General features: G+C 37.6%; 1 pseudogene; it reads right to left on the reverse strand.

Annotated features, from left to right (window-relative positions):
* Window positions 1–9,153: 9,153 nt before the first annotated feature.
* Window positions 9,154–9,663, reverse strand: LOC105516943 (annotated as a pseudogene).
* Window positions 9,664–16,146: the final 6,483 nt, after the last annotated feature.

Here is a 16,146-nt window from a genome sequence, read left to right on the forward strand (position 1 = left end):
AATATATATAACCTTTACATTGAAAGATAATTTTAATTTATGGGCATAATAAAAATTTGAATCATTCAGGTAATTAATTTTCAAAAAATGGAGACCTTTTGTCTTTAACTGAAGGTATATGTTTTTTAAGATCATAGTCTACACTAGTATGGTGCTTTGCACAAAGTGATTTCTGAAGAATGGTTCTTTTTAAGATAATGACTTCATGTGATCATTGTTTCATGTTACTTGCCACAAAGAACTTTAATTCAGGTTGAAACTGGAACTGTTTGTTTCTCATATTAGCTGCTTCTCTATTAGGAGCACAAGAACTATAGTTAAATGCAACATGAGCTACTTTAGTACTGTTTGTTTGAAATTTGTGTTGTCCATGTATTATAATTTATTAACTTGTTGATGCATGTAAATTGGGTGCATTTTGTTGCCATGTATGTTAAATGGTGACCAATGTTTTTACAAAGAAATTGAACAAAAAAAGTATCTTTTAAGAAATTTGGAATGTGGTTTTGATTTTGAAATTTGCTTTCTTACTAGAGGACCTTGGTATATTCTATTACTAAAACAAACAGGATTAATGAATACGGATTTGTTACAAGGTGGCAGCAATGTCACTGAGACATTGAATGGAACAATTTACCACCTCCCTGGAATCTGCACCTGAGATACAACATTACAGAGTGTGAGTGAAGAGTGAGCCTGTAGAAAAGCTTTAGATAGACTCACATAAGTCACACTGAATCGTATTTACAACAGAGATATCCAAGCTGTTTATGTAATAATGTCTCATTTACTTGATTCTTTTTCTCTAGAACATAAATTTTGAAGGTAATGGAAGTTTATCTTTTGTACCAAAAGTTTGTATGAGCCATTTTGAAGTAATCTTTCTAATTTTAGAATTATATTTTCTCACCATCTTAAGACAGTATATTAAATATAATATATAAGCATTATCTTTACATACATTATTATTGTGTGGTAATGCAGTATCTTGAGAATCTAGTTTTTATAGTTTTCATTTTTCTCCTGATCTTGCTTCTGGCAACTTTTATCTCTCTAACCTGCTTTTTTTTCTCAGTTGTCTGGACTTAGAAACTAGTTAGCCTATCTTACCATAAATTATTTGTGAAATACTAAAAAATTGGCTTTCGATCCTGACTGAGATGATGATGATGATAGTAGTAGTAATAAGAATAATAGTTCCCTTTTATTAAATGCTTATTTGTTCCTTTATGCACTAGTAATTTACACACATTATTGCATTTAATCACCTTAATGACAACATGAAGTTGGGGCTATTATCACTATCATCTCTATTTTCTCGTAGCTAAATTGAGGTATGAAGAGAGTTTGCCACTACGAATAAGTGGACTGGAATCCTATTTTGTCCGAGTATGAAGCCTGTCTTCTTAACTGCTAGGCAGTAGGGACATCAGTTGCATGGGTTTTGTAATGTCTGCTCTCTGCCTAGGTTCCTTTTTACCTCCAGATTCATGGAGTCATTTTCTTATCTATAATTTCAGAGTATTGTGCTTACAATCTCAAGATTCATTTAAGAAATCTTGTGTTCTTTATTGCATACTATGTGCTAGGAACCATTCAAAGCACTGAGTGAACAACCAGAACGTCTGTAATGAAGCTTCTTATTTTGGGGTGGGGGGGGGAGGGTAGTAATAGGGGAAGAGAACCCAGAAAAGCAAATACACTTTTTTTTTTTTTTTTTTTGAGGTGGAGTCTTGCTGTCACCCAGGCCGGAGTACAGTGGTGTGATCTTGGCTCACTGCAACCTCTGCTTCCTGTGTTCAAGTGATTCTCCTGCCTCAGCCTCCTGAGTAGCTGGGATTTCAGGCACATGCCACCGAGCCTAATTTGTTTGTATTTTTAATAGAGATAGGGTTTCACCATGTTGGCCAGGCTGGCCTCAGACTCCTGACCTCAGGTGATCTGCCCGTCTCGGCCTCCCAAAGTGCTGGGATTACAGGCATGAGCCCCTGCGCCCAGCCTGCAAATATACACTTAAATATTGTTTATGTCAGATGGTGGTAAGTTCTATAGAGATAAATGAAACAAGATAAAGGGATAGAAAGTACCAGTGGTCACAAATGAAGATGGTCAGTGAAGACCTGAAAGAAGCGAAGGCACAAACGGTGCAGATAATCTGTGAAGAGAAAGTATCATGGTAGGTACTAGAAAGTTGGTGTTAAGAAAATCTCAGATGCATTAAATATGTTCCACTTTGGAATGCATTGTAAAATGTTTTCTTTTTGTTTCATATTACTAATGTCTGAATTAAGCCTAAAGAGTAACAGTTAAATATTAAGATTAATACTCCTTGCATGTTTACTGACAGCAGTAGGTGGAAATGGCACAGAAGCGTGGGGAAGCAACCCTAGAATTCACAAAAGTCTGTGGATACTCCCATCAGCAGAACATTTACAGTTGACCCTTGAACAATGCAGGGATTAGGGACACCAACCCCTGTGCAGTTGAAAATCTGAATACAACTTTTGACTCTTTCCAAATTTTACTTATAGCCTACTATTGGCTGGAAGCCTTTCTGATAACATAAACAGTAGATTAACACATATTTCGTCTGTTACATGTATCATATATTGTATTAAAGTAAGGTAGAAGAAAGAAAATGCTATTAACATCATCAGGAAGAGAAAATACATTTACTTTTCATTAAGTGGAAGTGGATCATGATAAAAGTCTTCATCCTCCTTGTCTTCATGCTGAATAGGCTGAAGTGGAGGAGGAAAAGGAAGGATTGGTCTTGCTCTTAGTGGTAGCAGAGGTGGAAGGGGAAGCAGGAAAGGCTGGCACACTAGGTGTAATTATGAAAATGCGTTGTAACTTATGTCTGATGTTTTGCTTTTTTTCATTTCTCTAAAAATGTTTCTAAATGGTACTAATCCTTCTTCCACCATTTGCTTTACTTTTAGTGCTTGTGTGGTAGAAGGGTCCATGTTGTAAAATCAGTCTTGAATAATCAGAACACAGATTGTCTAATGTTGAGTTGTTTACTGGCACTGCTTCTAAATGTCTTCCTCCTTATTGTGTGGCACTGATTCAGAGGCACTCATCTCCAAAAGCTAAGTTTTTGAATTGCTTAGCTTTTGACTCACTCCAGGATTCAGATCTTGAAACTTTTTACCCTCTACCATTTTATTTATTTATTTATTTATTTATTTATTTATTTATTTATTTAACATATCTACAACCTCTTTCACGATTTTCTTGATTGGCTCTGTTGTAAATTCTGTGAAGTCACACACAACATCTGGTTGTTTTCCTCAGCGGTAACTTATTATTTTGGGCTTGATGGCTTTCATGGCTTCTTATGTAGCAACAATGGCATCATCAGTGGTGGAATCCTTCCAGACTTTGATGATGTTCTCTCTGTTAGAGTATTCTTGGATGGCACTGGTGGTTCTTTGCATAGAGTACTGTGGGTAATGAGCCATGAAGGTCCTTATGACCCCCTGATCTAGAAACTAAATTAGAGACATTATGTTTGGGGGCAAACAGATCACTTCGATGCCTTTAGTGTTGAACTCATGCAGTTCTGAGTGGGCGGCCAGGGACATTGTCCAGTATCAAAAGAACTTTAAAAGGCAGTCCTTTACTGGCAAGGTACTTCCTGACTTCAAAGACAAAACATCCATGGAGCCAATCCAGAAAAAGGGTTCTTGTTGTCCAGGCCTTCTTGTTATCCTGCCAGAAGACTGGCAGCCTGTGTTTATCTTTTCCCTTCAAGATTTGGGAGTTAACAGCTTTATAGATAAGTGCAGTCTTGACCATAAACTCAAAAGCATTAGCAAAAACCTATAGCATTAGCCTGTCCTTTTCTGCCTTAAATCCTGGTGCTCACTTCTCTTCTTTACTAATAAATGTACTTTGTGGCATATATATATATATATATTTTTTCCAGAATAGGGCACTTTTGTCTGCCTTAAGAACCTGTTCTGGTAGATATCTTTTCTCCTCAATGATTTTCTTAATGGCATCTGGGAACTCATCTGCTGCCTCTTGGCCATCAGGAGCTGCCTCTTCTGTTATCTTAACATTTTTTAAAGCCAAACTTCTTTCTAATACTATCAAGCCATCCTTTGCTGGCATTAAATTCTCTAGATTTAGATCCTTCACCCTCCTTTTGCTTTAAATTGTCATATAATGACCACCTTTTCTCCAATCATTAGAGCCTATAGGCACATCTTTCTTATAGCAATACTGCACCCACATAAAAGTTGCATTTTCAATATGAGATAAAAAGGTATATCACAAAAAGTACAAGGTTTGCTGGTATAGATGCAGTAAAGGCTTCCTAAATTTTCTTAATTTTATTAACAGTGGTCCTTATGCTAGATTCATTTATCTTGAAGGATGGGCATCTATAGCTGCAGACCAGTACACATCAAGCAATCTAACTTTTTCTTGTGATGTCATGACTTTGCTCCTTGGGAGCCCTTCCAGCGTCACTAGTGGGACTAGCGTCGTATGGGTCCCATGGTATTATTGCAAGGTTTATGGTTGTACTAAACATGATGAAAACTAACTGAGAACCACGAGAGATTACTTTTTACTATGATATACAATTTACTGGAGAGATGAACTGCCTATGTGGAGGTGATAAACATCACATGGCATTTTAAGTGAATATAGCGCTTGAGCTCACAGCAATAGCAACAGGAGGTAGCTCTGAAATTATGGTAGTAGTGCAGTATGTACTATAGTTAATCTTTTTCAGTTGTAATTTAGTACTGCATCTTTATGTTTGTCTCAACTGCAAATGGCTCCAATGTATAGTCTGTGTATGCGTAAGTTTTGATAACTTTTAACTTTTTTTTTGTTTTTTTGAGATGGAGTCTCGCTCTGTCGCCCAGGCTGGAGTGGTACAGTGGCACCATCCCGGCTCACTGCAACCACTGTCTTCCGGGTTCAAGTGATTCTCCTGCCTGAGCCTCCCACGTAGTTGGGATTACAGGCATGCACCACCATGTGCAGCTAATGTTTGTATTTTTAGTAGAAACGGGGTTTCACCATGTTGACCAGGCTGCTCTCGAACTCCTGACCTCAGGCGATCTGCCCGCCTTGGCCTCCCAAAGTGTTGGGATTACAGGCGTGAGCTACTGCGCCCGGCCAATTTTAACTTTTTATAATAGATTTGTGTATATTTATGGTAGTAAATGATAAGCTAGTGTCTACATATGTTTTATGCATTAATGACACATCATTTTCTTAGTTTTTCAATATTTCTAAGCTACATGGTGCATCTGCAAGTTTTTTAAATTGTTGTAAATCTCGAAAAAAGTTTTCAATATATTTATCAAAAAAATGCATATAAGCGGACCTATGCAGTTCAAACCCTTGTTCAAGAATCAGCTCTATGACTTCCAGTGTCGTTTTGCACCATTTCTGCAGTTTATCATATTTTGCTTCAGGCAGATTTGGTAAATCTTCAATGATAGTTCTGTAGGCCACTGTTCTGTAACATGAGCAAATGCTTAATGGGAAATACAATATGTATATACATTCCCTGTCTACCAGTTATCAAAGAAACAAATACTCCTCAGTTTGACTTGACTTCATAAATAAACTTGTATTGGGTTAATGGAGTTAATGGTTACTTTACTTTCTGCTGAATCTGTTCTCTAATCTTTTGCCCTAAGGATAATTAATATTAAGTATATTAATCTACAGTTTTTAGAATCTGTCTGCCCCCTTTCTTCTTAGCATGACATTGTTTACTGAACTCTGGGCTTACTACTTTTACTGTTCTCATATTTTATAAACAGTTTTGTGGTTATACTTCAAATTCTTTCAATATCATAAATCAATTATTTTAAACGTTTTGTCCTTAAGATCTTAACATTTAAGAACTTAGCACTCAAGAACTTAATGCTCTGGAAAAATATTGATGTCCCCAAAGGGTGTTTTCTTTTTCTTGCTTTTAAAAAAGTTTGTATAAATTTAAGGGGTACAAGTGCAGTTTTGTTATGCGAGTATATTGCAATAGTGGTGAAGCCTGGACTTTTAGTGTAACCATTACCTGATTAGTCCACATTGTACTCATCAAGTAATTTCTCATCCCTTATATGCCTGTCTCCCACGATTCCACCCTTCCGAGTCTCCAGTGTTCATCATAGGTGTACACTCTATGTCCATGTGTACACCTTATTTAGCTCCCACTTACAAGTGAGGACATATGGTTTTGACTTTCTGTTTCTGAGATATTTCACTTAAGATAATGACCTCCAGCTCCATCCATGTTGATGCAAAAGGCATGATTTTATTATCTTTTATGGCTGAGTAGTATATCATATATATAAAATATATAATATATATATATAAATGATCACACACACACTACATTTTCTTTATGCAGCTTCAGTTTATGGACACTTAAGTCAATTCTCTATCTTTGCCATTGTGAATAGTGCTCCAATAGACATATAAGTGTAGGTGTCTTTTTGATGTAATGATTTATTTTCCTTTGGGTATATACCCATTACTGGGATTGCTGGATCAGATGGTAGTTCTGTTTTTCTTCCCAATTAACTTTTGTTTATGAAGGTTTATATTGACTATATCAGAAATGAAAACTGACAAATGTTAAAAATATATTTGCTAATCTATTTTAAAATAAACCAATTTGATGCTAACATTTTATGATAATTATTTTTCAAAAATAATTTAGCGAGAAGAGCAGCATTGTTAATAACATTTTGCAAATCTTTTCAATGTCTGGCTTAATAGAAGACAGCTGGATTATCATACCTGTTTCTCCATTCAGTCTGATACGTTGTTTTGTTTGAAGTAAATGAAGAAATTCATCTTCATGCAGGTATTAAGTTGTAGAAGGGAGGAATATTTTAATAGCCTAGGCTATAGATTTATTGTTGGACACTATACCAAAACTGAACAAGGGGTAGTAGCTAAAAGGTTATTTACAATGTAGAATCTGAAGTCATATAAATAAGACTTTGCATTGAATTTAGACTCCAGTGGTCTACCTTGCACTTTGAGTGAAACTTTTTCCCATGAATAATTTTGTAAAATCATACATTTCTCCCATGGAAACTGTTTATTCACTGAGTTATGCACATCTTCCACATGTTAATATTTTGCCTATATAAATGTTTAAAAATCATGTTCAATATGACCAGCAATCTCATTTTAAAAAGCCTCTTAAATACTGAAAGGCCATCAAATTCAGATGGCACATACACATTTTCCAAAATAATTTTCACTTAAAAGCTTAAAATTTATCATTGGCAACAAATACTGTTAGTTTTTCTTGAAGTGACAGTTCACTTTGTTCATGTTTGAGGAAATGTCTGTCAAATACCCACATCTGAATTGCCTCCAGACTCACGACTCAGAACACCCTCACAAGTGGTTTTCCTCAAGACAACCATCATATTTTGGTATCCCCAGAAGTACTTCACATACACTTCTCATTTCTTCATACAGAAAATTTAAAAGACTTAAGAGTAAAGATTTAAAGTAAGTAATTTTTACCGCTTTATTAAGGACATTGAATGAAACCACCGCTCCCCCCAGCCCCCACCTACAGCTGCATGGCAATGAAGAATACAATGACTACTAGTGCCTCCTTTCAAAGATGCTGGTGCGTTTATCCACAATTGTTTTTGCGCCATTGGTGAATGTGTCACTATAGTTAAAGAGACTTATAATGTCTTAGTATATTTTGAAAATGTTTTGATTTCACAAACTCCCTACAGAAAATTCAGAAGTCTGCAGACCATACCAACACACTGAGAACTGCTGTCCTGAACTTTCCTAATTTTATGAGGCTTAGTTGCAAGTAACAAAACCCCAAAATAGCAGCCACTGAAATAAGATAGAAATGAATCTCCTACGGAAAATTATTGTGGCATGTTGTTCAGGGCTGGTATAAGGGTTTTATGCTCTGGAAAGTGGTGGTCAGAGGCCCAGCTTTTCGTCCTTCTGCTTCATCATGTACAGTTTTCACTCAACGTGACTTCGTGATCTAAAATGGCTGCTTCAGTCCCAGCCATCTTATCTACCTTCCGTCCAGCGGGGAAGAAACTGAAAAGAAAGATAAAAAGGCCTTGTGCCAGCTTTTTTCGTATTTCAAAAATTTATTTCAAACTGTGCATAATGGAGTAAAAACATAAGTTGAAAATGTACCTGTTATAAGGATATTAGTTCAAATATATACATGGATTCTCGGCAGACTGATTCAAATACTACAGAGCCGAATCTTTTAAAAATACAACTACAAAAAACAAAGGGGGAAAACCTTAAAATACCACAATATATTTACAGAAATATTACAAACCATAGGAAAATATTTTGAAAGCTGTAGTTTCATGTTTTTTTAATCTGAACTAAATGGAAAGCTGGGATCGAACAAAAACTATTATAAATTACCAGCGATGTAAGTTTTGCACTTTTGCCCTTTTAAACGAGACCACAGAGATGGTTTGCCGGTACTTATTTTAGTTTTTTCCTTTCGTACAATTTTTAAACAATTAAAATGTCGAAATTTGAATGATTGTCTTCTTTCCTCGTTTGCAATTGTGCTAAATTTCAGCTGCAGCATCAAAATGCAGGAAGAAGCTTCTCCTTGAAAAATACTGGCAAATTGTCAGCTTATGAACAGTAGACATTTTGATTGTCATGTTTATCTCGATAAATACTGTACAAAAGTTGCTTGCAAATATTGAAACATTTTTTCATCGCCTGGAGACTAGCTCTAAATATTATTGGTAAAGACTTGCAAACTTCCTGCAAAGCTCCTACTGTACCACTAGAACTTTTTAAAAAAGTTTTTCGTAACTTTCTTTCCTCCAAATCTGCACAAGATCCATTCCTCCGCCCTCCCTACCCCCCTGCTTTTCTCTGTACAAAAACAGTCCCCCAAAAGGAAGTTCAGGATCTCTTTCATAAAAGTTTTTTTGTCGGCATGGCGGTTTTTGTGTGAGTGTGAATGGGATTAGTGTTCTCTCTGGCAGCTGTCATTTGCTGTGGGTAATGGGATATATATATATTTTTGAGCGTATCGGGTTTTCTCCATGCTGTTTCTTACTCTCCTCTTTTGCACCCCTCCCATTTCCTTCGTTTTTCTTTGAAAATTTCACACCCCTCCTGTTCGCTGTCCGGCCGTCACATGTGCGAGAGCAGTGTGCCCTTAATGGCCGTGCCGGGCACCGGGCCGCTCTTGTAGTGCTGAGACATGTAAAGTCCGCTGGGGCGGCGGGTTCCAGCACCTCGGCGTCGGGAAGGTACGTGCTGATCACGTCCCGGAGGTCCCTGGCCTGGCAGGGCGCCCTGGAGTGGGAGGAAGAGGTAACCACAGCGGTGCTGGAGCTGGCCTGGGACTTGAGCACCGAACCCAAGGGCACTTGAGCCAGGAGTGCCCTACTGCGAGTAGGACGTGCTGTAGGTGGGAGAGCCGTTCTTGCAGGTCTGCGAGCTGGTCACGGAGTTGTACTGCAGGGCGCTCACGTCGTAGCCGTGTATGGGCTGTATCTGTGCGGGACAGTCCGCGTGGAGGCCCGGGTGCCACGCGTAACCCAGCTGGTCCTGCATCATGCTGTAGCTGCCATTTCTCCAGCCCTTCAGGTGCGCGTAATTGTCCATCCGTTGCTTCAAGCCCGCGCCCAGACCGGGCCCACCCCGACCCCGTTGAGCCAACTTTTAGGTTGCCACATGACACATCTTCTCCATCAGATCTATGTCACATGATCACACTGAGCTGAAAGAGAAACTTTAAATGTCTTCATTCTGTATGTCCAATTGTATACCAAAAACTGGAAGAAGGGAAGGACATCTTGGGGGACAACTGGCTCGCTATCACAATCCACCACTTTGAATACCAAGTATTCATGCCTAATTTTTTTTTCCCCAGTGTGGAAGATACCCATCCACAGGAGGGTGGGCTGAAGTTTCCACAAAGTGACTGCATTTACCTCGAAATGTGCCATACTCTCTATAAGGTCTTAAATTAGCTCCTTGCTCTAATCTGTAAATGAAAAGAGTATCTTCCCCTACATACCCAGAGTGTAGTGACAGTTTCCATTCAGAAAGGGAAAGAATGGGCAACACGACTCTCACTAATTCCTAGCAATTACCAAATCCACCACAACTATCCCCCAGCAGAAAAGCTGGATAAAATACGGGTGTCATCTATTTGAAGGCAGTAGAAATCTGCCCAAGCAGGGCTCTAAAGAGGAGTGAACATTTCTGAAGTGAACTGACCTGTGGCTGCTTTTAGTCTGGGAGTACTTGTCCATTCTGGTTTCAGACAGGAGACTGGTAATTTTGATTTTGTATTTTTTTGAAGTTTGCTTCCAGGGGACGGCAACCAAGAGAGCTTTTGGTAGAGATATGGAACAGCCTCAAACATGGGCAATTTCAACTCAGAAAATTTGCAGTTGCGGTGCTGTTTAGGAGAGAAAACAAAAGTAGGCAGAAAGTGTCATAAAACAAAGATTAGAAATCAGGACTTGCCAGAAGAAGGGATCTGGAGAATACCCTAGGTGATCATTAGAAAACTCTGAGGCTAAGGGCACATCAAAGGTAGAATGAGCCTTCTGCCAAGATGTGTAACTCTGCCTTGATTTATCATGATTCTTGGTTGGATTAAGTTCTAACAGAAGACAGGTTGAACCTCATTGAAGAAAGACATCATCCAAATCCTGTAACATTAAAACTTCTGGAAATCAATGGAAAATTACAAAACATGCCAAAACCACATGGACCACATGATCAAAAACTAAGAGAGAAAACGTGACACGAGAAACCAAGCCACAGACGATTCACATATTGGAGTTCACTGGCAAGAACTCTAAGATAACTATGACTAATATGTTTGAGACAATTATGGATAAGATAGTAGGCAAAGACTTTTATCAAAAAAGTAATCTATGAAAATCAAATGGACATTCTAGAACTGAATACAACATCTGGAGTTGAGAACACAGTGAGTGGATGTAATAGTGGATTTGTGTAACCAAAGATAGGATTAGTGAACTACAAGACAGGTCAATAGAAAATAGTACATACTGAAGCATGTACTGGAGGCATGTAAACACAATGAAAAGCCTTTAAAAAGATAATAGGAGTCTTAGAATAGAATGGGGCCAAAGTAACATTTGACCAAGCTCAGAAAACTAAGGCAGAACAAAGAAAAATAGAACCACACTTAGGCCCATCAAAGTAAACCAACTAGAAAGTAAAGACAGAAAACATCTTAAAGACAGCCATCTCCCACAGAAACAATGGAAACCAAAAAGACTGGAATAATACTTTTAAAGTGCTTACAGAAAGTAACTGCTGATCTAGAAATTCATATCCAGCAAAAAACATCCTTCAAAAATGAAGGTGAAATGTGGCTGGGTGCAGTGGCTCACACCTGTAATTCCAGCACCATGCCTGGCTAATTCTTTTGATTTTTAGTAGAAATGAGGGTTGCCCAGGGTGGTCTTGAATTCCTGAGCTAAAAATATCCTTCTGCCTCAGCCTCCCAAAATACTGAGATGACAGCTGTGAGCCACTGTGCCTGTTTTGTTTTTGGTTTGTTTTTTAATTTGGCTCTTTTAGTTGATTTTTGTGGGAGCGTTGATCTGTAGCAAGTTACTACATCAGTAGTTTCCAACCTCGAGATGATTGTGTCCCCTCCCCAGGGGACCTTCGGCAACATCTGGAGAAATTTTTGACTGTCATAGCTTGGGGTCAGCGAACATACTACTGGCATCTAGTGAGTCAAGATTAGAGATGCTAGTTAACATCTGTAACAGGATAGCCCTCTGTAACAAAGAATTATCTTTCCCCAAAAGTCAATAGTACCAAGATTGAGAAATCCTGCATTATAAAGTTTTGGTTTTAGTATTTTCTAAAAAGCTCTCTGATTTCAGATATTTTTCTGATTTTACATTTAAAAGACCTTAGATGGTATAAGTTCAAGTTGATGAACATTGAATTCAATGTAAGTTAACTGAAGAGAATAGCCATTGGATTCTTATGTCACCTTTATTTATCTCTCTAGAGATATATGGAGGATAACTTGGTAGACAAAATACCTGAGGATATTGGTCTCAATTTCAGCTGAGAATTTGGGATGAAACATAAATGCTTGGAAGTCATTTATACACAGCTGTTAGTTGAAGCAATTGCAATATATAGGTCTTCTAATTTGTAAAGCACAAGAGAGCAGGGCCAAGGACAGAACTCTTAAGGGCAGGGGAAGGAAGGAAGATCATTGGTGTTTAAGGACTCCATTCCTCCATATGATCAACTCAATAGATGCAAAAAAATAAATTGACAAAATGTAACAAAATAATCAAACATCCATACATGATAGAAACTTCCAGCAAACTAGAACTAGAAGGGAACGTTCATAGTCTAATAAAGTGCATTTGTGAAAACTTACAGCAAGCATCATACTTAAAGTGAAAGACTGAAATGCTTTCTCTCTAAGATCAGAAACAAGGCAAGGGTGTATGCTGTTACCACTTCTAGCCAGTGCAATAAGGCTAAATAAATAAATGAGTAATATCCAGATTAGAAAGGAAGAGATGAAACTGTCTTAATTTGCAGATGACATAATTATCTATGTAGAAAATCCTAATTAATCTACCAAAAAGCTACCAGTACCAGTAAATGTTTCTCAAGGTGGCAGAATATAAGATCAATTTACCAAGATGAATTGTATATCTATATAGAAGGAATGAGCAATCAGAAAATGAAATTTCAAAAATAACATCAAAAATAAGAAATACTTAAGGATAACCTGCCAAAAGACATGTGAGACCTGTTCACTGAAAACCAGTAAACATTGCTAGGATAAATAAAATCTAAATAAATGGAGAGACACATTGTATTTATAAACTAGAAGATTAAACATTGTTAAGATATCATTTATTCTCAAATTTAACTATATATATTCAATACAATTTCAATCAAAGTCATATCAGGCTTTTAAAAGAAATGACCAAATTTATATGAAAATGCAAAGAACCTAGAATAGCCAAAACAATGCTGAAAAAAAGCTAAAGGGAGGATTTACACTACCTCATTTCAAGATCTGTTGAAAAGCTACAGTAATCACAGTAGAAAGAAGGGTAAACAGATATAGACAAATGGAACAAAATTTGTCCAGAAATAGACCTACAGAATTGATTTTTAACAAAGGTGCCAGGGCAATTCTATGGGAAAATGATAATCTTAACAATAAATGGTGCTGGAGCAAATGGATATCCATATAAACAAACAAATATCAACAACGAAAACAAAGAGCGACAACAAAAAACAAATGAACCTCAATCCTTATTTCACAGCAGTGTTCAAAAAGTATTTCAAGATAAATCATAGTCCTAAATGTAAGAGGTAAAGTATAAAACTTCTTGAAGAAAACACAGGAGAAAATCTCAGTGACCTTGGCTTGGCACATGTTTCTTAAACTGGACACAAAAAGCAAGAACTATTAAAGAAAAATAAAATGGACACCATCAAAATAAAAAAGTTTACCTTTCCAAAGATACTGTTATGAAAATGAAAATATAAACCACAAAATGGGAACAGTAGTTGGAAAACATATATCCAAGAAGAAACTTCTACCTAGAATACATAAAACTCCAATAATAATAAATATTTATAATGAGAACTGTAATAATATAAAAAGTATACAGAAGATTTGAAAAGTCACTTCAATAAAGAAGATATATAAATGGCAAATTAGCATATATAAAAAGATGCTCAACATAAGTAGTCATGAAAATACGAATTAAAACCATACCCACTAGAATGGCTAAAACTGAATAGCTAAAATTGAAAAAACTTAAGAATTGACAAAGATGTGGGAAAACTGGAACGTATACTACTGGTAGGGGATGTAAAATGGTAAAACCACTTTGGAAAACAATTTACCAGTTTCATAAAAAGTTAAACATGCACTTATAACTGAGCAATTCCACTTCAAGGTATTTATGCAAGGTATATTTCATAATACTTTGAAATGAAATGAATATATATGTCCACACAAAGACTTGTGCACTAAAGTTCATAGCAACTTTATTGCCCTCAATAGACTACAAAACCCAAAAGTCCATCAACAGGAATATGGATAAACAAATCATGGTCTATCTATACGACATAATACAAGTTAGCAATAGAAAGAAACTCTTGATACACACAACAGCTTGAATGGATCTAAAACTAATTCTGTTGACAGAAGCCAGACAAAAAGAGTACACATTGTATGGTTCCATGTATATAAAATTCTAGAAAATGCAAACTAGTCTATAGTGATAGAAAACATATCTGGTTGTCTCAAGATGGTGAAAGAGCAAGGAGGGCATAAAGGCAGGGACTATAAAGGGGCCATAAGGAAAGTTCTGGGGGTGAGGAATGCATTTATTATCCTTTTTTTTTTTTTTTTTTTTTTTGAGACAGAGTCTTGCTCTGTTGCCCACGCTGAAGTACACTGGCACAATCTCGGCTCATTGTAGCCTCTGCCTCCCGGTTTTAAGCGATTCTCCTGCCTCAGCCTCCTGAGTAGCTGGGAATACAGTTGCCTGCCACCAGGTCTGGCTAAGGTTTTTGTATTTTTTAGTAGAGACGGGGTTTCACCATGTTGGCCAGGCTGGTCTGAATGCCTGACCTCAGGTAACCCACCCACCTCGGCCTCCCAAAGTGCTGGGATTACAGGTGTGAGCCACCATGCCTGGCCGCATTTATTTTTATTTATTTTTTTATTTTTTTAGAGACTGAGTCTCGCTCTGTCGCCCAGGCTGGAGTGCAGTGGCCTGATCTCGGCTCAGTGCAACCTCCGCCTCCTGGGTTCTAGCAATTCTTGTGCCTCAGCCTCCTGAGTAGCTGGGACTACAGGTGTCTACTACCATGCCCGGCTAAGTTTTTGAAATTTAGTAGAGATGGGGTTTCACTGTATTGCCCAGGCTGATCTCGAACTCCTGAGCTCAGCCAATCCACCCACCTCGGCCTCCCAAAGTGCTAGGATTATAGGCATGAGCCACTGTGCCCGGCCTTACTGCATTTATTATCTTGATTGTGATAACGTTTTCACAGGTGTTTACATATACCACAACTTGCCAAATTTTAGTAGTTTAAATATTTGCAATTAAACTATATAAAAATACCCCTAAAAAAAAGAAAAAGGAAAAACATTAAAAACTATTACTGCTATAAGATTTTCTTTACTATCATCACCACACATCCTCTGGGTAGGAAATAATTTCTAACTCTTCTTTATCCCCAAATCGCTTTTTACTTTCATTATAGTACTTATCAGATGTCTCAGTTATCCATTATCCCAAAACTTAGTGACTGAAAACAGTAATTTGCTATTTCTCACATTTTTGTGGGTTGGTTGGGCAATTTCTCTGCTGGTCTAGCCTGAGCTCACTCAGGTGGCTGCAGCCAGCTGGTGAGTTGGCAGAAGCTGGTGGGTTTATGATGGCTTTGGCATAGATGGCTTGAAGGTGGTTACTCTCACTACATGGTCTTTCATCATTTTGTAGTCTAAATGAATATATTTTTACAGTGTCCATAAATAAAGTTTTATTGGAATACAGCTGCATCCATTTATTTACTTTTTTAGTGAGATATGACTGTCAGACCAAAAAAAGCTATATATATATATTCAATGTATACATCTTGACGCATTGGAAGATAAGATTACACCTGTGAAGCCATCACTATATGCAGTGCCCTAAACTTAACCATCACCTCTTAGGGGACTTGTGTATTAGGGTTCTCTATAGGGGCAAAACTTATAGGATATATGTATATATGAAAGGAAGTTTATTAAGGAGAATTGCCTCACATGATCGCAAGGTGAAGTCCCACGATAGGCCATTTTGCAAGTTGAGGACCAAGGAAGCCAGTAGTGACTCAGTCTGAGTCCCAAAACCTCAAAAGTAGGGAAGCTGACAGTGCAGACTTCAGTCTGTGGCTGAAGGCCCGAGAGGCCCTGGCAAACCACTGTTGTAAGTCCAAGAATCCAAAGGCTGAAGAACTTGGAGTCTGATGTTCGGGGGCAGGAAGTATCCAGCATGGGAGAAAGATGAAGACTGGAAGACTCAGCAAGTCAACTTGTTCCACCTTCTTCTGCCTGCTTTTTCTAGCCATGCTGGCAGC

The sequence above is a fragment of the Colobus angolensis genome, unplaced genomic scaffold (genome assembly GCF_000951035.1).
Source record: "Colobus angolensis palliatus isolate OR3802 unplaced genomic scaffold, Cang.pa_1.0 Scaffold295, whole genome shotgun sequence".
NCBI lineage: Eukaryota > Metazoa > Chordata > Mammalia > Primates > Cercopithecidae > Colobus > Colobus angolensis.